Raw genomic sequence first — 27,446 nt, forward strand, 5'->3', positions numbered from 1 at the left:
AATATGTTCATAGACCCTTACTCTTGCCTAAGTTTACAAATAGTACTTTATTATATCACTTCTGCCATAAACACAGTAAATTCTAAAGGGAGAAATTTCAGTGTCCCCTTCAGACCTTCCACAAGAATACTGGGTACAGGATAATGAGAGAAAGGAAACACTCAACCATTCTGAGATGCAAATGCTGGGTGGGCAGCAGATCTACACACAAGCTAAACCACATCACAAGGTCTTTTGCACCTGCTTCTCAGCACATACAATTCAACTTTGTGCCTTAAGCCAGGTGCAAGTGGTCAAGGAGCTCCGGAATCCTTCACAAACACAGAAGGCTGTAACTATTACATCCCAGAGGCTGAGGCTCCTACACCACTATCACCTGTTCTAGGCAGGCCCATCCCAGCTCTACTGCATCAAGGGTGCATCAAGATCCCCCAGTGACGGCTGCTTCCTGAGCCCACCTGAACATGGGGAGACACAGAAGACCCCTTCATGTTAAAGGGGGCCCAGACCTCACATACGTACCGAGCAATTTGGCTGAAATGGAAACATTCCAGTGAAGAAGCCCAATAGAAGCCCGAGGTACAATTTTTTTCCTCTGCTGCAGGCTGGAAGTTTTTCAGTTGTTTAAAATCCTCTTTGCATTGTGATGGAGTACTCTTGAGTTTTTTTTCTTTTTTGGGGGGTGGGGGGGGGAGTACTCTTGGTTTTCATTGACATTTTTCACTGCAAAATTGTGTCTTCCCTTTAGCACTTCATTGTAAACCAATCCCATCAAGTTATGTGTGGGGGTTACCATGGATTTTCTTCCCAGTCTCAACCCCAATAGCCAGATACATACTAAAATATCACTTTTATCTTTCTTTCATATTATTATGGAGAAACATCTGTGGATTCCTTTGATCTAAAATATCACCTCCAAATGCATTGGCCAATATTTCTCTGACCACCAACATCCTTCTCCACCATTTCTTAGTACTTGCCTTCAGCTCCAGCTGGACAAACTAACTCTCCTTTTCACTTTTTAAATTAAAATGTAGTTGACTTACAATATTATATTCATTTGAGGTGTACAATATAGTGAATCAATATTTTTATAGGTTACATACCATACAAAGTTATTGCAATATTATTGACTATATTCCCTGTGCTGTACATTATATCCCTCTGACTTATTTATTTTATAAATGGTAGTCTGAACCTCTTAATTCCCTTCACCCATCCCTCTGCCCCACTCCCCTCTGGCAACCATTAATTTGTTCTCTGTATCTGTGAGTGCCATTTCATTTTGTTATATTTGCTTACTTTCTTTTTTAGATTCCACATATAAGTGAGATCATGTGAGATTTGTCTTTGTCTAATTTATTTCACTTAGCATAATACCCTCTAGGTTTATCCATATTGTTGCAAATGGCAAGATTTTGTTCTTTTTATGGCTTAGTAATATTCCATTATATAAATATATATGTATATAAACATCTTCTTCATCCATTCATCCAACAATGGACAGTTAGGTTGCTTCCATAGGTTTGCTATTGTAAATAATGCTGCAATGAATATTGGAACATTGGGGTGTATATATCTTTTTTAATTAGTGTTTTCCTTTTCTTAGGATAAATACCCAGGAGTGAGTTGCTGGATCATATGCTAGGTCTATTTTTAATTTTTTGAGGAGCCTCCATACTGTTTTCCATATGGGCTGCACCAATTTTATATTACCACCAACTGTGCACAAGCGTTCCCTTTTCTCCACATCCTTGCCAACACTTATCATTTGTTCTCTTTTTGATGATAGCCTCTCTGACAGATGTGAGGTAGTATCTTACTGTGGTTTTGATTTGTATTTCCCTGATGACTGTTGATGTTGAGCATCTTTTCATGTGTCTGATGGCCATCTGTATGACTTCTTTGGAAAACTGCCTATTCAGATTTTCTGTCCATTTTTAACTGGGTTGTTTCTTTTTTTGATATTGAGTAGTATCAGTTATTTGTATAATTTTGATATTAACCCCTTATTTGATATATCATTTACAAGTATATTCTCCCATTCTCCCTTTTCATTTTGTTGATGGTCTCCTTCATTGTGCAAAACCATTTTAGTTTGATGATGTAACATTTGTTTATTTTTGCTTTTGTTGCCCTTGTCTGAGGAGACATACCAAAAAAAATATTGTGAAGACTTATGTCAAAAAGCATACAACCCATATTTTCTTCTAGGAGTTTTACAGTTTTAGGTCTTACATTTATGTCCTTATTCCATTTTGAGTTTACTTTTGTATATGGTGCAAGAAAATGGTCTAGTTTCATTCTTCTACATATCTAATTTTCCAAAATCACTTATTGAAGAGACTATCTTTTCTCCATTGTATATTATTGCCTTCTTTGTCATAGACTAATTGACCATATGTGTTTGCATTTATTTATGGACACTCTATTCTGTTCCCCTGATCTGTGTCTCTTTTAGTGCCAGTACCATATGGTTTTTGGCTGGGGGGGGGGTGGTTAAATATCTTTGTTGGAGTATAATTGTTTTACAATGGTGTGTTAGTTTCTGCTTTATAACAAAGTGAATCAGCTATACATATACATAATCCCATATCTCCTCCCTCTTGTGTCTCTCTCTCACCCTCCCTATCCCACCCCTCTAGGTGTTCACAAAGCACTGAGCTGATCTCCCTGTGCTATGCAGTTGCTTCTCACCAGCTATACATTTTACATTTGGTAGTATATATAAGTCCATGCCACTCCCTTACTTCATCCCAGCTTAACTTTCCCACTCCCTGTGTCCTCAAGTCCATTCTCTACGTCTGCATCTTTATTCCTGTCCTGTCCCTAGGTTCTTCAGACGTTTTTGTTTGTTTGTTTTTTTGATTCCATATATATGTGTTAGGTATTTGTTTTTCTCTTTCTGACTTACTTCACTCTGTATGACAGACTCTAGGTCCATCCACCTCACTACAAATAACTCAATTTTGTTTCCTTTTATGGCTAATATTCCATTGTATATATGTGCCACATCTTCTTTATCCACTAATCTGTCAGTTGACACTTAGGTTGCTTCCATGTCCTGGCTATCGTAAATAGAACTGTAATGAACATTGTGGTACATGACTATTTTTGAATTATGGTTTTCTCAGGGTATATGCCCTGTAGTGGGATTGCTGGGTCGTATGATAGTTCTATTTTTAGTTTTTTAAGGAACCTCCATACTGTTCTCCATAGTGGCTGTATCAATTTACATTCCCACCAACAGTGCAAGAGGGTTCTCTTTTCTGCAAACCCTCTCCAGCATTTATTATTTGTAGATTCTTTTTGATGATGGCCATTCTGACTGGTGTGAGGTGATACCTCATTATAGTTTTGATTTACATTTCTCTAATGATTAGTGATGTTGAGCATCTTTTCATGTGTTTGTTGGTAATCTGTATATCTTTGGAAAAATGTTGATTTAGGTCTTCTGCCAAGTTTTGGATTGGGTTGATTGTTTTTTGATATCAAGCTGCATGAGCTGCTTGTATATTTTGCAGATTAATCCTTTGTCCATTTCTTTGTTTGCAAATATTTTATCCCATTCTGAGGGTTCTCTTTTTGTCTTGTTTATGGTTTCCTTTGCTGTGCAAAAGCTTTGAAGTTTCATTAGGTCCCATTTGTATATTTTTGTTTTTATTTCCATTTCTCTAGGAGGTGGATCAAAAAGGATCTTGCTGTGATTTATGTCATAGAGTGTTCTGCCTATGTTTTCCTCTAAAAGATTTATAGTGTCTGACCTTACATATAGGTCTTTAATCCAATTTGAGTTTATTTTTGTGTATTGTGTTAGGGAGTGTTCTAAGACACTGATGAAAGAAATTAAAGATGGTACAAACAGATGGAAATATATACCATGTTCTTGGATTGGAAGAATCAACATTGTGAAAATGACTATACTACCCAAAGCAATCTACAGATTCAATGCAATCCCTATCAAACTACCAATGGCATTTTTCACAGAACTAGAACAAAAAATTTCACAATTTGTATGGAAACACAAACAACCCCTAATAGCTAAAGCAACCTTGAGAAAGAAAAACAGAGCTGGAGGAATCAGGCTCCATGACTTCAGACAAAGCTACAGTAATCAAGACAGTATGGTACTGGCACAAAAACATAAATATAGATCAATGGAACAGAATAGAAAGCCCAGAGATAAACCCATGCAAATATGGTCACCTAATTTTTGATAAAGGAGGCAAGAATATACAATGGAGAAAGGACAGCCTCTTCAATAATTGGTGCTGGTAAAACTGGACAGCTACATATAAAAGAATGAATTAGAACCATACTGTTTTTATTACTATAAGTGTGTAGCACATTTTGAAGTCATGGAGTATGATACCTCCAGCTTTGTTCTTCTTTCTCAAGATTACTTTGGCTATTTGAAGTCTTATGTGGTTTCATACAAATTTTAGGAGTATTTCTCCTAATTTGGTGAAAACTGCCATAGGTGTTTTAATAAAGATTGCACTGAATCTGTGCAATCTTTATTAAAGAATTAGTTCCTTTGGATAGTATGGACATTTAAGCAGTATTAATTTTTCCCATCCATAAGCATGGTATATCTTTCCATTTATTTGTTTCATCTTCAATATCATTCATCAGTGTCTTTTAGTTTTCAGAGTACTGGTCTTTCACCTCCTTGGTTAAATTTATTCCTAAGTAGACTGACCCTTGAATAATGTTTTGGCGAAGGGCACCAACCTTCCAACTCAATCAAAAATCTGTGTATAACTTTACGGGTGGCCCTCTGTATCTGTGGTTTTGCATTCACAGAGTCAACCAACCATGGATTGTGTAGTACTGTAGTATGTATGTATTGAAAAAAATCGTGTATAAGTGGACCCATGCAGTTCAAACCTGTGTTGTTCAAGGGGCAAGTGTATTTTATTCTTTGTGATGTGATTGTAAAAGGGATTGTTTTCTTGATTTCTCTTTCTGATACTTCACTATTATTGTATAAAAATGCAGCTTTAATATTTTTGTACATTAGTTAGAATAATCTATGTGAATTATTAGGCTATCTGATACTAGAGATCTAATTTTTGTGCCTTCTAATACCTTTCTTATTACCCTGACTTTTACATTAAATCAGACAGTTACATTGAATAAAAATGCAACAGATTTTTGTATATTAATCTTATATCCTGCAACTTTACTGAATTCATTTATTAGTTCTAATAGTTTTTGGGTGGTGTCTTTAGAGTTTTCTACATATATTATCATGTCATCTGAAAATAGTGACAGTTTTACTTCTTCCCTTCTAATTTGTATGCCTTTATTTGTTTTTCTTGTCTGATTGCTGTGGCTAGGACTTCCAATACTATGTTGAATAAGAGTAATGAGAGTGGACATCCTTGTCTTGCTCCTGACCTTAGAAGAAAAGCTTTCAACTTTTCTCTGTTGAGTATGATATTACTGGTGTGTTTCTCATAAATTGTCTCTATTGTGTGGAGGTATGTTCCTTGTGTACCCACTTTGTTGAGAGTTTTTATAATGAGTGTATGTTGAATTTTCTTAAATATTTTTCTACATCTGCTGAGATGATCATGTGGTTTTTTTTTTTTTTTTTCAATTTTTGAATAATCTTCTATTATACTATTATTCTATTATAATACATATTACACAATTGAGAAAAATTATTTACATAGAGGTAAAAAGCTTAACCAAGACACACAGCCAATAAGTGTCACTGAACTCAACTTGGAAAACAACCAATGCAGTCATGAAAGTGATATTTCAAAGCTTTTATATTCACATAGAAAATATCTATGATGTAATATTTGTGAAAGATGTAAACGATATACAGTTTGCTTAAATTGTAAAAACAAATATAATGAAGATGAGAAGTATATATGCTAAAATGTTAATAATGATGATATATGGGTGGTGATCTTATGAGTGATGTTATTTTCTTTTTTATGGCTTATAAAACAGGATATAGAGTCCAGAAATGGACCCACTAATAAATAGTCAATTGTTTTATGACAAGAGTGCCAACAAAGAAAGAAAAGTTTTTTCAACAAACATTGCTGGATCACCTGGATACCAATATAGAATAAAACATATATATTGACCATTAGAGCACACCATAAACAATGAGTAACTTCAAGTGAACCATAGTCCCAAATGTAAAATTGAAAATTATAAAAAATTTTGTAGGAAAACATAAAAAAAACCTTTGCCCCCTTGGGGATAGGTAAAGGTTTTCTTGCTAAAACACACCAAAAAACAAAAGCATAAAATTAAAAATTGATAAACTGGACCTCATCAAAGTTAGGAAAATAGAAAGTTTTGCTATTGAAAAAAAAATCAAGAAAATAAGGCAACCACAGATGGGGAGATTATTTGCAAAACTTATATCTGCTAAAAATTTTATCTAGGTAACAAGAACTAATAATAATAACTAATATTATATTTATGTAACTTTATATAACTATATAATTATCTATAATTTAATAGTTATTATTATTATATTCCATTAAAATGGGCAAAAAGTTTGAACAAACACTTTTTTTTTTTTTTTTAACATCTTTATTGGGGTATAATTGCTTTACAATGGTGTGTTAGTTTCTGCTTTATAACAAAGTGAATCAGTCATACATAAACATATGTTCCCATATGTCTTCCCTGTTGCGTCTCCCTCCCTCCCACCCTCCCCATCCCACCCCTCCAGGCTGTCACAAAGCACCGAGCCAATATCCCTGTGCCATGCGGCTGCTTCCCACTAGCTATCTACCTTACTGCGTTTGTTAGTGTGTATATGCCCATGACTCTCTCTCGCCCTGTCACAGCTCACCCTTCCCCCTCCCCATAACCTCAAGTCCGTTCTCTAAGAGGTCTGCGTCTTTATTCCTGCTTTACCCCTAGGTTCTTCATGACATTTTTTTCTTAAATTCCATATATATGTGTTAGCATACGGTATTTGTCTTTTTCTTTCTGACTTACTTCACTCTGTATGACAGACTCTAGGTCTATCCACCTCATTACAAATAGCTCAATTTCGTTTCTTTTTATGGCTGAGTAATATTCCATTGTATATATGTGCCACATCTTCTTTATCCATTCATCCGATGACGGGCACTTAGGTTGTTTCCATCTCCGGGCTATTGTAAATAGAGCTGCAATGAACATTTTGGTACATGACTCTTTTTGAATTTTGGTTTTCTCAGGGTATATGCCCAGTAGTGGGATTGCTGGGTCATATGGTAGTTCTATTTGTAGTTTTTTAAGGAACCTCCATACTGTTCTCCATAGTGGCTGAACCAATTCACATTCCCACCAGCAGTGCAAGAGTGTTCCCTTTTCTCCACACCCTCTCCAGCATTTATTGTTTCTAGATTTTTTGATGATGGCCATTCTGACTGGTGTGAGATGATATCTCATTGTAGTTTTGATTTGCATTTCTCTAATGATTAATGATGTTGAGCATTCTTTCATGTGTTTGTTGGCAGTCTGTATATCTTCTTTGGAGAAATGTCTATTTAGGTCTTCTGCCCATTTTTGGATTGGGTTGTTTGTTTTCTTGTTATTGAGCTGCATGAGCTGCTTGTAAATTTTGGAGATTAATCCTTTGTCGGTTGCTTCATTTGCAAATATTTTCTCCCATTCTGAGGGTTGTCTTTTGGTCTTCTTTACGGTTTCCTTTGCTGTGCAAAAGCTTTGAAGTTTCATTAGGTCCCATTTGTTTATTTTTGTTTTTATTTCCATTACTCTAGGAGGTGGGTCAGAAAGGATCTTGCTTTGATTTATGTCATAGAGTGTTCTGCCTATGTTTTCCTCTAAGAGTTTGATAGTTTCTGGCCTTACATTTAGGTTTTTAATCCATTTTGAGCTTATTTTTGTGTATGGTGTTAGGGAGTGATCTAATCTCATACTTTTACATGTACCTGTCCAGTTTTCCCAGCACCACTTATTGAAGAGGCTGTCCTTTCTCCATTGTACATTACTGCCACCTTTACAAAGACAAGGTGTCCATATGTGCATGGGTTTATCTCTGGGCTTTCTATCCTGTTCCATTGATCTATCTTTCTGTTTTTGTGCCAGTACCATACCGTCTTGATGACTGTAGCTTTGTAGTATAGTCTGAAGTCAGGGAGCCTGATTCCTCCAGTTCCTTCTTTCGTTCTCAAGATTGCTTTGGCTATTCGGGGTCTTTTGTGTTTCCATACAAATTGTGAAAGTTTTTGTTCTAGTTCTGTGAAAAATGCCAGTGGTAGTTTGATAGGGATTGCATTGAATCTGTAGATTGCTTTGGGTAGTAGAGTCATTTTCACAATGTTGATTCTTCCAATCCAAGAACATGGTATATCTCTCCATCTATTTATATCATCTTTAATTTCTTTCATCAGTGTCTTATAATTTTCTGCATACAGGTCTTTTGTCTCCTTAGGTAGGTTTGTTCCTAGATATTTTATTCTTTTTGTTGCAATGGTAAATGGGAGTGTTTTCTTGATTTCACTTTCAGATTTTTCATCATTAGTATATAGGAATGCCAGAGATTTCTGTGCATTAATTTTGTATCCTGCCACTTTACCAAATTCATTGATTAGCTCTAGTAGTTTTCTGGTAGCATCTTTAGGGTTCTCTATGTATAGGATCATGTCATCTGCAAACAGTGACAGCTTTACTTCTTCTTTTCCAATTTGGATTCCTTTTATTTCCTTTTCTTCTCTGATTGCTGTGGCTAAAACTTCCAAAACAATGTTGAATAATAGTGGTGAGAGTGGGCAACCTTGTCTTGTTCCTGATCTTAGTGGAAATGCTTTCAGTTTTTCACCATTGAGGATGATGTTTGCTGTGGGCTTGTCATATATGGCCTTTATTATGTTGAGGAAAGTTCCCTCTATGCCTACTTTCTGCAGGGTTTTTATCATAAATGGGTGTTGAATTTTGTCAAAAGCTTTCTCTGCATCTATTGAGATGATCATATGGTTTTTCTCCTTCAATTTGTTAATATGGTTTATCACATTGATAGATTTGCGTATATTGAAGAATCCTTGCATTCCTGGAATAAACCCCACTTGATCATGGTGTATGATCCTTTTAATGTGCTGTTGGATTCTGTTTGCTAGTATTTTGTTGAGGATTTTTGCATCTATGTTCATCAGTGATATTGGCCTGTAGTTTTCTTTCTTTGTGACATCCTTGTCTGGTTTTGGTATCAAGGTGATGGTGGCCTCGTAGAAGGAGTTAGGGAGTGGTCCTCCCTCTGCTATATTTTGGAAGAGTTTGAGAAGGATAGGTGTTAGCTCTTCTCTAAATGTTTGATAGAATTCGCCTGTGAAGCCATCTGGTCCTGGGCTTTTCTTTGTTGGAAGATTTTTAATCACAGTTTCAATTTCAGTGCTTGTGATTGGTCTGTTCATATTTTCTATTTCTTCCTGATTCAGTCTTGGCAGGTTGTGCATTTCTAAGAATTTGTCCATTTCTTCCAGATTGTCCATTTTATTGGCATAGAGTTGCTTGTAGTAATCTCTCATGATCTCTTTTATCTCTGCAGTGTCAGTTGTTACCTCTCCTTTTTCATTTCTAATTCTATTGATTTGAGTCTTCTCCCTTTTTTTCTTGATGAGTCTGGCTAGTGGTTTATCTATTTTGTTTATCTTCTCAAAGAACCAGCTTTTAGTTTTATTGATCTTTGCTATTGTTTCCTTCATTTCTTTTTCATTTATTTCTGATCTGATTTTTATGATTTCTTTCCTTCTGCTAGCTTTGGGGTTTTTTTGTTCTTCTTTCTCTAATTGCTTGAGGTGCAAGGTTAGGTTGTTTATTCGAGATGTTTCCTGCTTCTTAAGGTGGGCTTGTATTGCTATAAACTTCCCCCTTAGAACTGCTTTTGCTGCATCCCACAGGTTTTGGGTCGTTGTGTCTCCATTGTCATTTGTTTCTAGGTATTTTTTGATTTCCTCTTTGATTTCTTCAGTGATCTCTTCATTATTAAGTAGTGTATTGTTTAGCCTCCATGTGTTTGTATTTTTTACAGATCTTTTCCTGTAATTGATATCTAGTCTCATGGCGTTGTGGTCAGAAAAGATACTTGATACAATTTCAATTTTCTTAAATTTACCAAGGCTTGATTTGTGACCTAAGATATGATCTATCCTGGAGAATGTTCCATGAGCACTTGAGAAAAATGTGTATTCTGTTGTTTTTGGATGGAGTGTCCTATAAATATCAATTAAGTCCATCTTGTTTAATGTATCATTTAAAGCTTGTGTTTCCTTATTTATTTTCATTTTGGATGATCTGTCCATGGGTGAAAGTGGGGTGTTTAAGTCCCCTACTATGAATGTGTTACTGTCGATTTCCCCTTTTATGGCTGTTAGTATTTGCCTTATGTATTGAGGTGCTCCTATGTTGGGTGCATAAATATTTACAATTGTTATATCTTCTTCTTGGATCGATCCCTTGATCATTATGTAGTGTCCTTCTTTGTCTCTTTTAATAGTCCTTATTTTAAAGTCTATTTTGTCTGATATGAGAATTGCTACTCCAGCTTTCTTTTGGCTTCCATTTGCATGGAATATCTTTTTCCATCCCCTTACTTTCAGTCTGTATGTGTCTCTAGGTCTGAAGTGGGTCTCTTGTAGACAGCATATATAAGGGTCTTGTTTTTGTATCCATTCAGCTAATCTGTGTCTTTTGGTGGGAGCATTTAGTCCATTTACATTTAAGGTAATTATCGATATGTATGTTCCCATTCCCATTTTCTAAATTGTTTTGGGTTCGTTATTATAGGTCTTTTCCTTCTCTTGTGTTTCTTGCCTAGAGAAGATCCTTTAGCATTTGTTCTAAAGCTGGTTTGGTGGTGCTGAACTCTCTCAGCTTTTGCTTGTCTGTAAAGGTTTTAATTTCTCCATCAAATCTGAATGAGATCCTTGCTGGGTAGAGTAGTCTTGGCTGCATGTTTTTCTCCTTCATCACTTTCAGTATGTCCTGCCACTCCCTTCTGGCTTGTAGGGTTTCTGCTGAGAGATCAGCTGTTAACCTTATGGGGATTCCCTTGTGTGTTATTTGTTGTTTTTCCCTTGCTGCTTTTAATATGCTTTCTTTGTATTTAATTTTTGACAGTTTGATTAATATGTGTCTTGGCGTATTTCTCCTTGTATTTATCTTGTATGGGACTCTCTGTGCTTCCTGGACTTGATTAACTATTTCCTTTCCCATATTAGGGAAGTTTTCAACTATAATCTCTTCAAATATTTTCTCAGTCCCTTTCTTTTTCTCTTCTTCTTCTGGAACCCCTATAATTCGAATGTTGGTGCGTTTAATGTTGTCCCAGAGGTCTCTGAGACTGTCCTCAGTTCTTTTCATTCTTTTTTCTTTATTCTGCTCTGCAGTAGTTATTTCCACTATTTTATCTTCCAGGTCACTTATCCGTTCTTCTGCCTCAGTTATTCTGCTATTGATCCCATCTAGAGTACTTTTAATTTCATTTATTGTGTTGTTCATCGTTGCTTGTTTCATCTTTAGTTCTTCTAGGTCCTTGTTAACTGATTCTTGCATTTTGTCCAATCTATTGTCCATTCTATCTCCAAGATTTCGGATCAACCTTACTATCATTATTCTGAATTCTCTTTCAGGTAGACTGCCTATTTCCTCTTCATTTGTTAGGTCTGGTGCATTTTTATCTTGCTCCTTTATCTGCTGTGTGTTTTTCTGTCTTCTCATTTTGCTTATCTTACTGTGTTTGGGGTCTCCTTTTTGCAGGCTGCAGGTTTGTGGTTCCTCCTGTTTTTGATGTCTGTCTCTAGTGGCTAAGGTTGGTTCAGTGGGTTGTGTAGGCTTCCTGGTGGAGGGGGCTAGTGCCTGTGTTGTGGTGGATGAGGCTGGATCTTGTCTCTCTAGTGGTCAGGTTCACGTCTGGTGGTGTGTTTGGGGGTGTCTGTGGCCTTATTATGATTTTAGGCAGCCTCTCTGCTAATGGGTGGGGTTGTGTTCCTGTTTTGGTAGTTGTTTGGCATAGGTTTTCCAGCACTGTGGCTTGCTGGTCGTTGAGTGAAGCTGGGTGCTGGTGTTAAGATGGAGGTCTCTGGGAGATTTTCGCTGTTTGATATTATGTGGAGCTGGGAGGTCTCTTGTTGATCAGTGTCCTGAAGTTGGCTGTCCTACCTCAGAGGCAGAGCCCTGCCTCCTGGCTGGAGGACCAAAAGCTTTTCATCCACAGGCTCAGGATAAAAGGGAGAAAAAGTAGAGGGAATTAGTAGAAGTATGAGGAAAGAAAGAAGGAAAGGAGGGTAGGAAGGAAGGAAGAAAGAAAGAAAGAAGCAAAGAAGGAAAGAAGGCAAGAAGGAAAGAAGGGAGGGAGGGAGGGAGGAGGGAAGGAAGGAGGGAAAGAAGGAAAAAAGACAGAAAGAAAGAAGATACAGTAAAAATAAAATACAGTATAATAAAGTTATTGAATTAAAAACTTCTTATTTAGAAAAAAAAAAAAAAAAAGGGACGGAAAGAACCTAGGACAAATGTTGGCAGCAAAGCTATACAGACAAAATCTTACACAGAAGCATACACATACACCCTCACTAAAAGAGGTAAATGGGGAAAAATCCTAAATCTTGCTGTCAGAGACCACCTCCTCAATTTGGGATGATTCGTTGTCTAAAGGAGGGAAGGAAGGACGGAAAGAAAGAAAGAAAGAACGAAGGTAAAGTATAATAAGGTTATTAAAATTAATTATTAAGAAAAAAAATTAAAAAAAAAACATGGACGGATAGAACCCTAGGACAAATGGTGGAAGCAAGACTATACAGACAAGATCTCACACAGAAGCATACACATACACGTTCGCAAAAAGAGGAAAGGGGAAAAAATCATAGATCTTGCTCCTAAAGTCCACTTCCTTAATTTGGGATGATTGGTTGTCTATTCAGGTATTCCACAGATGCAGGGTACATCAAGTTGATTGTGGAGCTTTAATCCGCTGCTTCTGAGGCTGCTGGGAGGGATTTCCCTTTCTCTTCTTTGTTCTCACAGCTCCCAGGGCTAAGCTTTGGATTTGGCCCTGCCACTGCGTGTAGATCGCTGGAGGGCGTCTGTTTTTTGCTCAGACAGGATGGGGTTAAAAGAGCCGCTGATTGGGGGCTCTGGCGCACTCAGGCCGGCGGGGACGGAGGGGCACAGAGTGCGGGGCGGGCCTGCGGTGGCAAAGGCCGGCGTGACTTTGCACCAGCCTGAGGCGCGCTGTGCGCTCTCCCGGGGAAGTTGTCCCTGGATCCCGGGAACCCGGCAGTGGCGGGCTGCACAGCCTCCGCGGAAGAGGGGTGTGGAGAGTGACCTGTGCTCGCACACAGGCCCCTCGGTGGCGGCAGCAGCAGCCTTAACGTCTCCCGCCCGCCTCTGGATTCCGTGCTTTCAGCCGTGGCTCGCGCCCGTCTCTGGATTCCGCGCTTTCAGCCGCGGCTCGCGCCCGTCTCTGGATTCCGCGCTTTCAGCCGCGGCTCGCGCCCGTCTCTGGATTCCGCGCTTTCAGCCGCGGCTCGCGCCCGTCTCTGGATTCCGCGCTTTCAGCCGCGGCTCGCGCCCGTCTCTGGATTCCGCGCTTTCAGCCGCGGCTCGCGCCCGTCTCTGGGGTTCGCGCTTTCAGCCGCGGCTCGCGCCCGTCTCTGGAGTTCCTTTAAGCAGCGTTCTTAAACCCCTCTCCTCACGCCCCAGGAAACAAAGAGGGAAGGAAAAGTCTCCTGCCTCTTCTGCGGGTGCAGGCTTTTCCCCGGACTCCCTCCCGGCTAGCTGTGGTGCACTAACCCCTTCAGGCTATGTTCAAGCCGCCAACCCCAGTCCTCTCCCTGCGCTCCGGCCTCAGCTCTCAGCCCCGCCCGCCCCGGCGGGTGAGCAGACAAGCCTCTCGGGCTGGTGAGTGCCGGTCGGCACCGATCCTCTGTGCGGGAATCTCCCCGCTTTGCCCTCCGCACCCGTTGCTGTGCACTCCGCAGCTTCGAAGCTCCCCCCTCCGCCTCCCGCAGTCTCCGCCCTCGAAGGGGCTTCCTAGAGTGTGGAAACTTTTCCTCCTTCACAGCTCCCTCCCACTGGTGCAGGTGCCGTCCCTATTCTTTTGTCTCTGTTTTTTCTTTTGCCCTACCCAGGTACGTGGGGAGTTTCTTGCCTTTTGGGAGGTCTGAGGTCTTCTGCCAGCCTTCAGTAGGTGTTCTGTAGGAGTTGTTCCACGTGTAGATGTATTTCTGGTGTATCTGTGGGGAGGAAGGTGATCTCCGCGTCTTACTCTTCCGCCATCTTCCCAGATATCCGATCATGTGGTTTTAATTTTTTGTTTTTTTAATGTGCTATATCACATTGATTGATTTGAAGATATCAAATCATATTTGCATCCCTGGAATAAATCTCACTTGATCATCATGTATGATCTTTTTAATGTATTGTTGAATTTGGTTTGTTAATATTTTACTGAGGATTATTGCGTCTATATTCATCAGAGATATTGGCTTGTTTTTTTTTTGTTTGTTTTTTTGTTTTTTTTTTTACAGTGTCTTTCTCATTTTGGTATCAGGGTAATTCTAGACTCATAGAATAAGTTTGTAAGTGTTTCCTCCTCTTCAATTTTTTGGAATAGTTTGGGAAGCTACCTGATCTTGGACTTTTGTTTGTTAGATGTTTTTGTTTGTTTGTTTGTTTGTTTGTTTTCTTACTGATTACTGTAATCAGTCTGTTCAGATTTTCTACTTTTTCCTGATTCAATCTTGGAACATTATATGTTTCTAAAAACTTATCCATTTCTTCTAGGTTGCCCAATTTGTTGGCATGTAATTGTTCTTAGTATTCTCTTATGATTGTATTTCTGTGATTTTGATTGTAAGTTCTTTTTCATTTCTAATTTTATTTATTTGGGCCTTCTCTCTTTTTTCTTGTTGAATCTGGCTAAAGTTTTATCAATTTTGTTTATCCTTTCAAATAGTAGCTCTTAGTTTCATTATTGTCTCTTTCTCTTTCTTTTATTCTTTTTTTCAGTCTCTGTCTCATTTATTTCCACTCTGATCTTTATTATTTTCTTCCTTCTACTAACTTTGAACTTTGATTGTTCTGTCTTTTTCTAATTCCTTTAAGTGTAAAGTTAGGTTGTTTATTTGAGATTTTTCTTGTCTTTTGAGGCAGACCTGTATCATTACAAACTTCCCGCTTAGAACTTCTTTTGCTGTATCCATACATTTTAGAAAAATATGTTTCTATTTTCATTCATCTCAAGGTATTGTTTTATTTCCTCTGATTTCTTCACTGATCCATTTGTTTTTTTACTAGTATGTTATTTAGTCTCCAGGTGTTTGTGTTTTTTTCCAGTTTTCTTTCTGTAATTGATTTCTAGTTTCACACAATCGTAAAAGATGCTTGGTATAATTTCACTCTTTTAAAATATACTGAGACTTGTTTTGTGGCCTCTTGGAGAATATTCCATGTGCACTTGAAAATAATGTGTATTCTACTGTTTGAGGATGGAATGTTCTGTAGATATCTATTAAATCCATCTGTTTATTGTGTCATTTAAGACCAATGTTTCCTTATTGATTTTCTATCTGGATGATCTATCCATTGATGTAAGTGGGGTTTTAAAGTCCCCTACTATTATTGTAGTATTATCAATTTATCACTTTATGTCTGTTAATATTTGCTTTATATATTAGGTACTTCTATTTTTGATTGGCCTTTTTATCATCATGTAATGCCATAATTTGTCTTTTTTTATAGTCTTTATTTCAAAGTCTGTTTTGTCTGATGTGAGTATTGCCACCCTAGCTTTATTTACATTTCCATTTGCATAGAATATCTTTCTACTATCCTTTACTTTCCTTTTTTTTATGGTTTACTTATTTATTATATTGTATTTATTTATTTATTTAAATTCCTTTATTTTTTTTTTCCAGCTATACATATACATGTATCTATCGTTTTTCTAATTTTTTCCCCAGGGAACTCTGCTCAATATAATCCTTTACTTTCAGTCTGTGTGTGTCTTTAACTCTGAAGTGAGTCTCTTGCAGGCAGCATGTAGATGGGTCTTGCTTTCTAATCCACTCAGTCACCCAGTGTTTTTTGACTGGGGCATTAGTCTACCTAAATTTAAAGTGATTATTGATAGGTATCTACTTATTGCCATTTTGTTATTTGTTTTCAGTTGTTTTTGTAGTTTTATATTATTTTCTTCTTCTTTTAGGCTCTTCCCTTATGGTATGAAAATTTTCTTTAGTGTTATGTTAGAGTTCTTTTTTCTTTGTTTTTTTGTTTATTAATTGTATATTTTTTCATTTGTAGTTACCATAATGTTCATATATATCAATATCTATATATATTACATACACACATATTTGATTTAAACTGATAATTATGTAAGTTCAAACACATTTTAAGATCTTATATTTTTACTTCCCTCCCAATGTTTTGTTTTTGACATCATATTTTACATTTTTTTGTGTATTTATTGTAGTTACAGTTGATTGTATGACTTTTGTTTTTTAACTTTCACACTAAGTTTTTAAGTAGTTGATCTACTGCCTTAATATATATATTGCCTTTACCAGTGAGATTTTTTTTCCTTCATATATTTTCTTATTTCTTGTTAGAGCTTTTTATTTTTCACTTAAAGAATACCCTTTAACATTTCTTATAAGGCAGTTTAGTGATGATGAACTCTTTCAGTTTTTGCTTATCTGGGAAAATTTATCTCTCCAATTCTGAATGAAAAACTTGCTGGGTAGATTATCCTTGGTTGTAGTGTTTTTCTTTTGGCACTTTAAATATATTATGTTACTCCCTTCTGACATACAAAGTTACTGCTAAAAAATCAGCTTATAGTATTATGGGGGTTCCCTTGTATGTGACTCTTTGTTTTTCTTTTGTTGCCTTTAAAATTCTCTTTACCTTTAAATTTCACCATTTTAGTTATAATATGTCTTGGTGTACATTTCTTTCAGTTTATCTTTTTGGGGGCTCTCCATACTTCCTGGATTTAGACATCTGTTTCCTTCCATAGGTTAGGAAAGTTTTCAGCCTTTATTTCATCAAATTTGTTTTCTTCCCCTTTATATCTCTCTTCATCTTCTGGGACTCCTATAATGTGAATGTTATTATGCTTGATGTTGTCCCAGAGGTCCCTTAAGCTATCTTCATTTTTTAAAATTCATTTTCCTTTTTGCTGTTCTGACTGGGTAATTTCCACTATTCTATCTTCCAGGTCACTTATGCATTATTCTGTATCACTTAATCTGCTATTGATTTCCTCTAGTATGTTTTTCATTTCAGTTATTATATGCTTCAGCTCTGATATTTTTAAAATGTTTTCTAATTCTTTCTTTAAGTCCTCACTGTTCCTCTCTTCCTCTCCTGAGTTCAGTGACCATGTCTATGACTGTTACTTTGAACTCTTTATCAGGTAAATTACTTATTTCTGTCTCATTACAGTTTTTTTCTGGGGTTGTATCTTGTTCTTTCATTTGGAAAATATTCTTGTCTTCTCATTTTGTTTGACTTTCTGTGTTTGTCTCTATGAATTAGGTGAAACAGTTGTGTCTCCCATTCCTTTGTGTAGGAGCATCCCTATGCAGACTGCATATGCCCAGTATTTTTGACAGGAGGGCTGGAGCTAAAGCAAGGGGGGGCTGGGTCTTTTTCTGGGGTACATGGCTCCCACCTTGGCCAGGTGGGCTGGAGATGGATCCCGATGTGGGCCAGGGCTTCTCCCAGGGCACATATAAAACCACTGCCTTGGTGGGGAGAGGGTTTGAAGTGGGGCCTGGCTCAGACCGGGGCTTCTCCCAATGTATGCTGAAGACCACCACCCTGGCCAGATGGGACTGGAGTTGGAGTCTGTTGTGGGCCAGGGTTTCTCCAGAAGTGTGCTGGAGCCAGAGCCAGATGCAGACTGTGGGTCATGTTGGGGTGGCCTTGGCAGGCCAGCTAGAGTGTCAGGCGCTTTTCAACCTGCTGTCCCTGTGCTGGGACTCAGAGTGAGTGAGTTTGTGAGTCTCAGTTTCCTACAACCTCTCCCAGTCATAAACCCCACTGGTTTTCAAAACCCATTAAGGGGGCTCATTTTTCCAGAGCCAGTCCCCAGGGCTGGAAATCCCAATGTGGGGCTCAACATCCCTGCTCCTAAGGAAGGGCCTCCGAGTTTGTGATATCCCCTTTCTCTTCGAGATCACCCATTGAGGGTATGTGTTCTGACTGGATTATTTCTCTCCCGTTCATACCTGTCTAAATATGGTTTTTCTTTAGATCCTTAATTGTAGAAAAGCTGTGCTGATAGTCTTCAGGTTGTTCTCAGAGAGAGTTGTTCTATATGTAATTGTAGTTTTGGTGTGTCCATGGGAGGAGAGTCTTCTTACTTGATCCCATTTCCAGACCTACTCACTTTCACCAACCACTTTCATCATTACTTGTATCTTTCCTCCCACTCCAGTTTCCACTCTTTCTACCTCTGGTTAAAACAAAACAAACAAAAAACAAAACCAACTACATGCCCATTTTTTTATTGCCCAGTACAAGACTTACCTTGTCTGTGAAGCTTCCATGAAATTTCTTCAGCTGGTGCTCACTTTCCCTCCTTTTCTAGTGTCCTGATACAGCTGTGATCCACATCACATAGGTTAGCACTTCATTGTTTGAAAATTATTTCATGTGTGTGTGAATTTTGAAACGTATCCTGCATCACTCTAGTACCTTGCAGACTGCTAGACATGTACAAGAGGCTTCTCTACTTATTTCTAGGCTGAAATAATTTTCTAGGCTGAAAATTGTTTCCAGCTACTTCCTTATACCTGTGTGTGGGGAGGAAACAAAACCAAAAAAACCTACACCTAATCCACTCAGAGTGATGCTCAAAATTCAATAATCACCTTGTGAAATATTTCCATTCCTCATGCAATTTGACACTTTTCTCAGGAGAGTATCTCTCATCTTCTATGTTGCTAACTCTACTGCTTTGAAAAATAGAGTTCACCCAGAACTCCCTTCAAATCATATTTAAACCTTCACACTTTCAGCAAAAACTCTGGGCTATATCTCATTGAGCCAGTCAGCTTCACTAATTTGTAACCAATTTTTGATTTACTAAATGATGGTGTTAAGCTAGAGGAGAGATGGAAGAGCCCTAGGTGACTGCTGACCTTCTGATTAGAGGAATAAGATAACCATACCCAATTTCATATTCATATATCTATAGAGATTAGGTATGAAAAATTTTCCCCAGGGTTAGAAAGAAGAAGGAAAGCACATGGACCAAAAATGGCATGTGGTTAAAGGACTTATGAATTAATAGGAGAGACTTACTATAACCTTCAAAATGGATAAGAAATATGTTGGTGCTGGGCTTTTCTGAAAACTTGAATACCATTCTGAACAGGCTAGTTCTATCAGGGGACTTTTGTCTTCTAAAAAGTGGAATATACTATAAACAATAAGGGATTTTGCTCCCAATGAGAGGTACAGGTGACTACTATTCCTAAAGTGTTGTGGAGAACAGGGGCAGCTTGTGGCACAGTTGTGCAATATAAGGGGTTTGGTTTGGTTATTCTCTGTTCTCCTCCATGTGTGCAGACCTGTCCCAAATCCTCTCCCTAGTCTTCTCATGGACATCTTCCATATTAACCACCTCAACCCTTGTAACTTTTTCCTCCCTTTTATGCTGCCCATCACAAACTCATTCCAGCCCTGTGTGAGATTCACACTATTATCAATGGAGAGATGATTTGCTGTGTGTTCTTCCCAGAGCATATGCATTTGAACAGGGGGAAGACTGACATACCCAAGGGAGTGAGTTTCTAAAATGCATTTTGGCCTTGAGGGTTCTCTAAACACAAATTACATTGTAGACCACCTGGCTGTTAAGACAGCCCTTGGAAACTGATTAGAGTGGGGTCGCCATGCACAAGCCAGGTTCTTTGAAATGACTCTGAGGAGAAGCATCAGAAACAAGCAGAAGAGCTGCGTCTAGGACGAGTTAGGGCAGGTGGCCAGTCACAGGGACTGGCTGGACTGGGGGAAAGTAAGCAAGGGGAATTCTGGTGAAGAACCATTTGGTAACGAGTCATGTAGATGCCATGTCTGACTCATAGCTTGCGGGGAGGGAGGATTTCTGTCTGTTCCAGAGGGGCTCCGGGGAAAATCACAATAATAAGCAGCCTCAGTGGGGAATCAAGACTTTCTGTACAGTTAGGATAGCCAGAATAATGACAGAAAGATCCCAGAACTTTCCCCTTCTTTAAGTAAAAAAATGAGTACTTTCTATTTATATATGTCCCAAGGAAATACATAATTTCATCTTCAATCATATTCAGTCTTTCCTTTTGCTATTAATCTATTTTTATATTCACTGTGGACTAGTAATATTTCTACTTCAGAGGTTCTCTAAAAAGATTGCACTGTCATTAGAGGTTGCATGTATGGGGGAATAATGTGGAAGGAATACAGATATGGTACAATTCCAGGGGTATTTGTGGACTGGAAAGTAAAACAGCCAGCGGGGAATGCATGAGATGTGTTAGAAAGAGTCAAGGGATGACACTGGAAGGCCATGTATGAGTACACATGCCAAGAGGACTCACTGTTGGATAAGGAGATTGTTGCAAAGCTATGCACCTTGCCCTGTGAACCTCATTCAACCCACAAAGCAACCCCATGAGGCTGGTGTTTCACTACTCCTCACTTACAGATGTGGAAACTGAGGCTCAGAGATACTAAGTACTTTGCTCAAAATGAAGAGAGCAAGCCAGTGACAGAGCCAGGATTTGAACACACTCCTCCTCCATACCTCACTCTGTCCAGCAGGTTTTTGAACACTGGAGACATTGAAAGAAGGATTTCGAAACATACACAGGGATGTTAGTTGAATTATGGGAGACCATAAGCCTTAGGTGGCATGTGAAGACTCATCTACTTATCCACTGCTTTAGGGAAAGTTTTAATTTGACATTACCAATAAAAAAAGTATTAAATCCTAAAAGACTCTGAGAGAAGTGATTTCATACTCTTGAAAGGTAATGCTTTCTTATTTTCTGTTGTTCTTATTGTTAGAGTTGTCTGATCATTAGTCTTACCTAAGTCCCTCTAGGAAGGAAAGAATTCCTCCTGTTTAACTGAATGATAAAACAAATGCCTCCACTGCTATTTTTATTTATGGTGTAATCAGCTCAGCTCCCCAGAACATGCTATAGACTCACTGCCTTTTCAAAATATGGACCATCTAAGCTTGTATACGCTCGATAACACTCTAAATGTGTTTATTCAATCACTCTTCTCCTAATTATCATTTTTGGGTGTATTTCAAGGGACATTTAATCCATCTCTGAGTCATTTACTTGAGCTCATTCAACTCATTCAGAAATAGACTGCAAGAAATATTTGCTTTTTAGGTAGTATCAGAATCACCACATACCTTAAAATTTGGTGCATTAGCCAAGATAAAATGTAATTGCAGTTTTTAAGCGAATTTTTGAACTATGAGGTTGAAATAACAGATTGTTAGCAGACAACAACTACTTCCTAACTTTATTTTATATGCTAAAATTTGCAGTCACTCCACAACATTTAGGAGCATACAAGAGACCAAGGAATGAGTTAATTTTGCTGGCTGCTGAAGTACTCATGGCACCAACTCTTCTGCCCTGTATTTGTGTCCCTGGGTCAGTAGTCATGTTTTTGCCCTGAGGGCAAACTGCTCTTTTTTCCATGCAGCACATTTCCACATGAACCTCTTAGGGAAAGTCAGTATTTGATAAAGAAAATCCAAGTCAGAAATAAATCATAATATTAACTTACAGAGGGAGAACATTGAATACTGAACAACTGGTATACCAGGATAACACAATTTAGGGCAGCTGTAAGTAAAATCCAGGTCAGCATCAAGAAGCCATGTAGGGTGTTCCTTCCTGAAAAGAGAGTTACTATGTAAATCAGAAATCAAATGAAGAGTACATGCAAGATATTTATCCCACCCGAAGATCAGTTAGTCTTCTTAGAGTCAAACAAATTATATTTTTCTCTGTAGTGTTGGCAATGATAAATAAAAATTGTGATCTCTCAACAGGGATGTGTTCTCCAAGCCTGTTATTGAAATTGTTGAAAAAAATATAAAAAGCCCTCAGTAGAATAATGCAACAGCCAGGGTAGATCTCAGGATATTTTAGATATGGGGCATATTGTAAACTGAATATCTGGGTTTTTTTCTTTGGATTTATGGACAGCCACAAACGTTCTAAGGGGCAAGGGTGATCTTTTCATCCCAGGTTAAATTTTTCTGCTAGCCATACAGCAAATTATCCAATCTCCCCAGTTTGATGTATCAAGTCCTGAATGGCCTGGCCCATCTTTAGTTCTCAAACTCTCTTCCAGCCACTCACTTACAAGCAGACTAAATTTTCCAGAGTAGACAATGATCTTTTGGATTCTGTGGCATATCCAACTGGGAAATCTTTTTTGTCTCCTCCCTGCCCCATAGCATTTTACTAATCTAATCAGACTGGATGACTAGAGACCACAGTTTAGTTATCTTTATACTTCTAAGTTCAAGCAAAGGGCCCAGAACCCACTAGAAACTGCTAGATAAATATTTTTAGTATGATGAATAAAAAGCTTCATGACATGACCTAGTAATCAAAACTTTCCACAACATTTTCAGCCAAGAGGGATCGAATACAATTTTCAAGGTTTTGAAAAAGAAACTACCTCACCACTCATTTTATTAATACTCCTGTTACTTGGTTAGGGGTGAGGCCAAAACTTTGCACATAGTCTAAGAAATATCATTGCAAGTCTGGAAATGGAAAAAAATTAACACAAGCCCACAGCTGGAAGCTGGATGATGACTTCTCAGCTGATGCCTGCATTTGATGTGAAGGGGGAGCTTGCAGAAACTCCAGTGCTCAGATTCCACAGTTATATAGTCACACTTATTTAAGAAATATGTTAAAGATCAAGCTGAAATTACTTGTTGTAAATGGGTGCTGTATTGAAATGACTCTTGGGGAATTTTAGCTTTTTATCTTGGCAACTATCCACAAGTCGGCAAATATTCACTGATACTTACTATGTGTCTCTGTATGGGGCCAAACACCAACTGTTTTCCTACACTGGTAGTCCCCAAAATTCCAGAACTACAATTTTTTCAGTAGAAATAAGGAACAACTCTTTTTCAGAAAGCACAAATTAAATACCAAGTTAGAAGCCTTTACATTTTGAGGATATTATGGAGACTATCCTGTGCAATTTTGAAGTAATTTGAAGTAATTTGAAGATATTGTGCTATAAGACAGACCAATGTCTCCATCATTGTCCTCTATTGAAAGAGGAAAAATCAATTCTTCTTCCCAGCATCTTGCCTTCCTACATCCTGCTGAACATATGCAGTAGCAATCTTCTTTGGAGAGATTTTATGGTGGTGGGAAGGGGGCATTGCCAATACAGTGGCATAACTATTAAAGAAATATAAGCTGAGAGCTCAGAGGGAAATCTATTCTGACAAGAATCTCCCGGGAGGAATTATTGTTTGCTTAAAGAGTTAAAACCTTCCCTCACCACTGCATCCCCTATTTGTTGCCTGGTCATGAGGAAACCTTCATGAAGAAGGCCAGATGAAGCGATTAAGCCTTTCTCCAAATTAATTGTGGATTCATTAGGCTTTGCCTTTCTGATAAGCAAGGGTAGTTGCAACCCAGTTCTATCTTGCAACAGGAAATAAAATTGCCTTTCTCAGAAGTGTGCAACCCCAGGGCCTTTGTGATGAATCAGCTTTCATAGATTCCTTCTTTGACCTTATTAAGGGCAGACACAGCAGATAATTTTAATAATGTAGCCTTCAATAGATCCAGGGTACTGCTTCCAAAGGCTGAATTGCTGAAAACACTAATTAACGTTGTTTCTTTGGGGAAGGGAGCTGGGGAAGTAGTCAGAAGGTAGAACAGTTTTACCAGAGCTTGGACGATAAAATGCTAGCCTTAATTTTCCTTTTTCTTATGTGTCTCCTCACACTATGAATCAAATGCAGCACATCTAGCCTGGCCTGTGGAACCATTACTAGCCAACAATCAATGGATTCCTAATGAGAACTGCCAGCCAAGCAGCCACAATAATCACCTTTTGGACAATCAATATAGAAGAAAATGTGAAAAGAGTTTGATATCAGGTATTTCTCTAATCCTCACTAACCACCCCTAATTAGAGGGGTATGGTATGTATCCCAGAGATCTTTGATAAGTAGACATTACTGGAATCTTTTCAAATAATTACAGGATTAAGATGCATGAACCACATGGCCTGGGATATATGAAATAGCAGGGGCCGAGAACCACATGTAGATTTGAAGGGAGGAGCCTCTATCTTTCCTTGGTGCTAGATATGACAAATCAAGTGCCCAGTTTAATTAACCTTACCAGAAAAAAAGATTTGAAAGGAAAAAAAAAGTGTATTTTTTCAAAATATCAACCCATAACTACAACTAAAGCAACAACCAAAAACTTATACTACCTCCTTCCCAACAGCCAGAGAAAGAGCCAGTGATTGACTGAGGTCAGTTTCAGCCAGACACTCAAATTTCACATGCTGGCTGCAAATCGCTCTCAGAGTCTGCTGTGCTGTTCCTGGATTATTCTGCTGCAGCACACTCCTTTTGAAGCAAGAACTCTGACTTCCGCTCAGCACTGAGTGCAACAGAAATCAGAGTGTGGAAAGTGCTTTTTCTGAACTCTACATATGCAGCAGAATGAAATAGAGGTTCTGCCACCAGCTGCGTGACATTTGCCAAGTCATCTAACCTCTCTGAGCCTCAGTTTCCTCATCACCAAAATGAGGGTGTGATAAGCACACAAGCTCCTCTTAGATCTAAATTCAGAGTTTACAGGGATCTGAGCAGCCTGCTTATAGTTTCATTTTTACTTGGAAGTTAATTCTCTTCACTCTGAGCTTCAGCTGAACACTTGGCAGATCTGACCCTGCTGTCCCTCCAAAGGAAGAATGAAGCCAAGTGAGAACTAGCTAGTGCTGGTGGAAAAAAAAAAAAAATCAGATAAACAGTAGAAAATCAGAATATTTTGGCTATTTCCAAATTCCACATCTATATGATGGATGTCACATAAACAATACAGTCAGATAATTCACTGAAGGGTTTCTTTTTTGTCCTAATGTTTTGGTATTGTACAAACCAAATCAACCCAAATTACACTGCTAGCTCCCATTTCGCTCCCTATTGCTGTTATCAAGGAGTGAAAATAAACACTCTGGTTGCTGCAAAAAGTCACAAACTAGTGAGAAACAAGACATTAACTAAGGCACTTGGAACATATCACTTCTTCCAGGTGTTTCATTTCTGTTTGGCATCCAAGAAACTGGAGCCAGATCCTGTACCTTGGAAGAATAAAAAAATGGTTAAATTATGTAAGTATTTTGATTCAAAGGTCTTTTTAGATCACTGCACATGGGACCAGTTCAAGGAGGTACAAGTTGAAGGGTAGCAGAATATGCCAGCCCAAAATATGTCATTTTGGAATATTGATTATTTTGACCTATAAGCACTTGAAAAACAACTGCAGGGTGATGGTTTCTCTGAACTCCCCTTATCTGCCTAAAGACAGATCTTCCAAAAGGAACTCAATTGTCATAAATCCCCTTCCCAGGAGTTTCATCCACCAGAGAAGATTGACTTTTATCATGGGAGAGGAGACTAGAAGTCGACACCACACCCAGACACACTTTGTCACAAAATGTCATACCCCTCAATATATTCTAAGAGCCCATTCATCTTTCCAAAATCATTTACTCTCCCCTAAGAGGCCTACACCTCCTCCCTCCTTTCTCTCTAAGATGGTATTTAATCCTGAATTCTAAAGCTACTTCTTCGGGCTATTCATTTTTTCTTGGGTACTTCCCATGATTCATATACTAATAAACTTCTATTTGGTTTTCTCTTGTTAATCTATATTTTAGTACAGGAGTCTCAGTCAAGAACTCAGAAGAGTGGGGGGAAATTATTTTTCCTCCCCTACAAAGCTTTGTGGGATGCAGCCTAGGTTCATATTTTATGAAGTCAGAAAAATACTGGGTCAGCTAAGAGTGGCCAGTGGGTAGCTAAATTCTAAAAGATCCCATTTTTTACATCCTCTTGCCTAGTGTTACCATATAATTTGTCTGCTAGTCAGGACACTTTTGAGACTGAAAAGGGACTTTATTAATAATTATACCAGGTCAACAGGAGCAAATGAGGACTGAGTCAGGCAAACAGAGCTATGGTCACCCTACTCATGTCCCATAATCTGAAGGTTCTGAGTAACTAAAAATCACCAACCTCTCCAAAACATTTGAAGATTCCCCAACCAAGAATTCAAGGACTACAGCTGTGCTGTATTTTTTGTATTCGATCCTTCCCTCCTTCCTTCTTCCCCCGTCTTTTCCTCCCTCCCTTCCTTCCTTCCCTCATTCCTTCCTTCCTTCCTTCCACCAGTATGTATTTAGCACTACTAGACACTAGTTCCTGTGCAGAAACTGACTATAAATCAGAAATGGTCTCTGCATTCATGGGGCAGATGGTCTGAGGGAATACCAACATTAATAAAATAATTACACAGAAAAACAACTGAATTATGAAAAGACTACAAACAAGGTTCTGGTTCACAGTGCTTAAGATATGTATATACATCACACAGTACTCAATTAAGAGCCAATAAGTACATTTTATAATGTTCATATTAGAATAGCAAAGTATGTTGTGTTATGAATAAGTAAGGATAATTGGAATGCATGTCAAAAAGTGTTTAGTGCTGGGATGTGAGATTGAAAAAGCTGGCAGCCATTGCTCTATACTAGCAGATCCTTAAAACTGGATTATGTCTTACTTTGCCCAACTAAATTGTTAGAAAACAGCAGACTGTCCATTGAAATGATAGGGAAGGGAAAAGAAGGATGAAGGGAAGGGATCTTGGCTAGTATCTCCATATTGAGAAGACAGGTTTAGATTATAACCATAGGTCTACATGTGCATTTTTGTAAAGTGTCTGTGTTTATTATGAACAAAGTTCATTCTTTATTTTGCAACATCTAAGCTTTTTAAACATCCTGAGGTGACAATGTATGATAAAAAGTAGAGTTAGTGAATTAACCAATTTGTAAATATCTTTTAAAAATAATTGATAGAAAAGCAGCATCTAGGACATGGAATTGTTAAACCATCTCTGAGTCAGGACTTGTTCATTATGTTAGCAGCAGAGGGGCAGAAGGAAGTATAAAGGGAGGGATGTATGTGGCTGTGTTCACATTTACATTTTGATAATAACCATTGATGTGTGTGCATCTATTTTGGCTATACTATAGGAGTAAATTGTTGAGTAATTCAGTGGTAACATACTTCCTTGCTAATATTTTAATACTACAGATGGGATAATGAATTCTCTTAGAAACACTAAAAAAAAAGGAAAAGAAAATAGTAGACAGTT

This window comes from Globicephala melas, chromosome 13, assembly GCF_963455315.2.
Source record: "Globicephala melas chromosome 13, mGloMel1.2, whole genome shotgun sequence".
In the NCBI taxonomy this organism is placed as follows: domain Eukaryota; kingdom Metazoa; phylum Chordata; class Mammalia; order Artiodactyla; family Delphinidae; genus Globicephala; species Globicephala melas.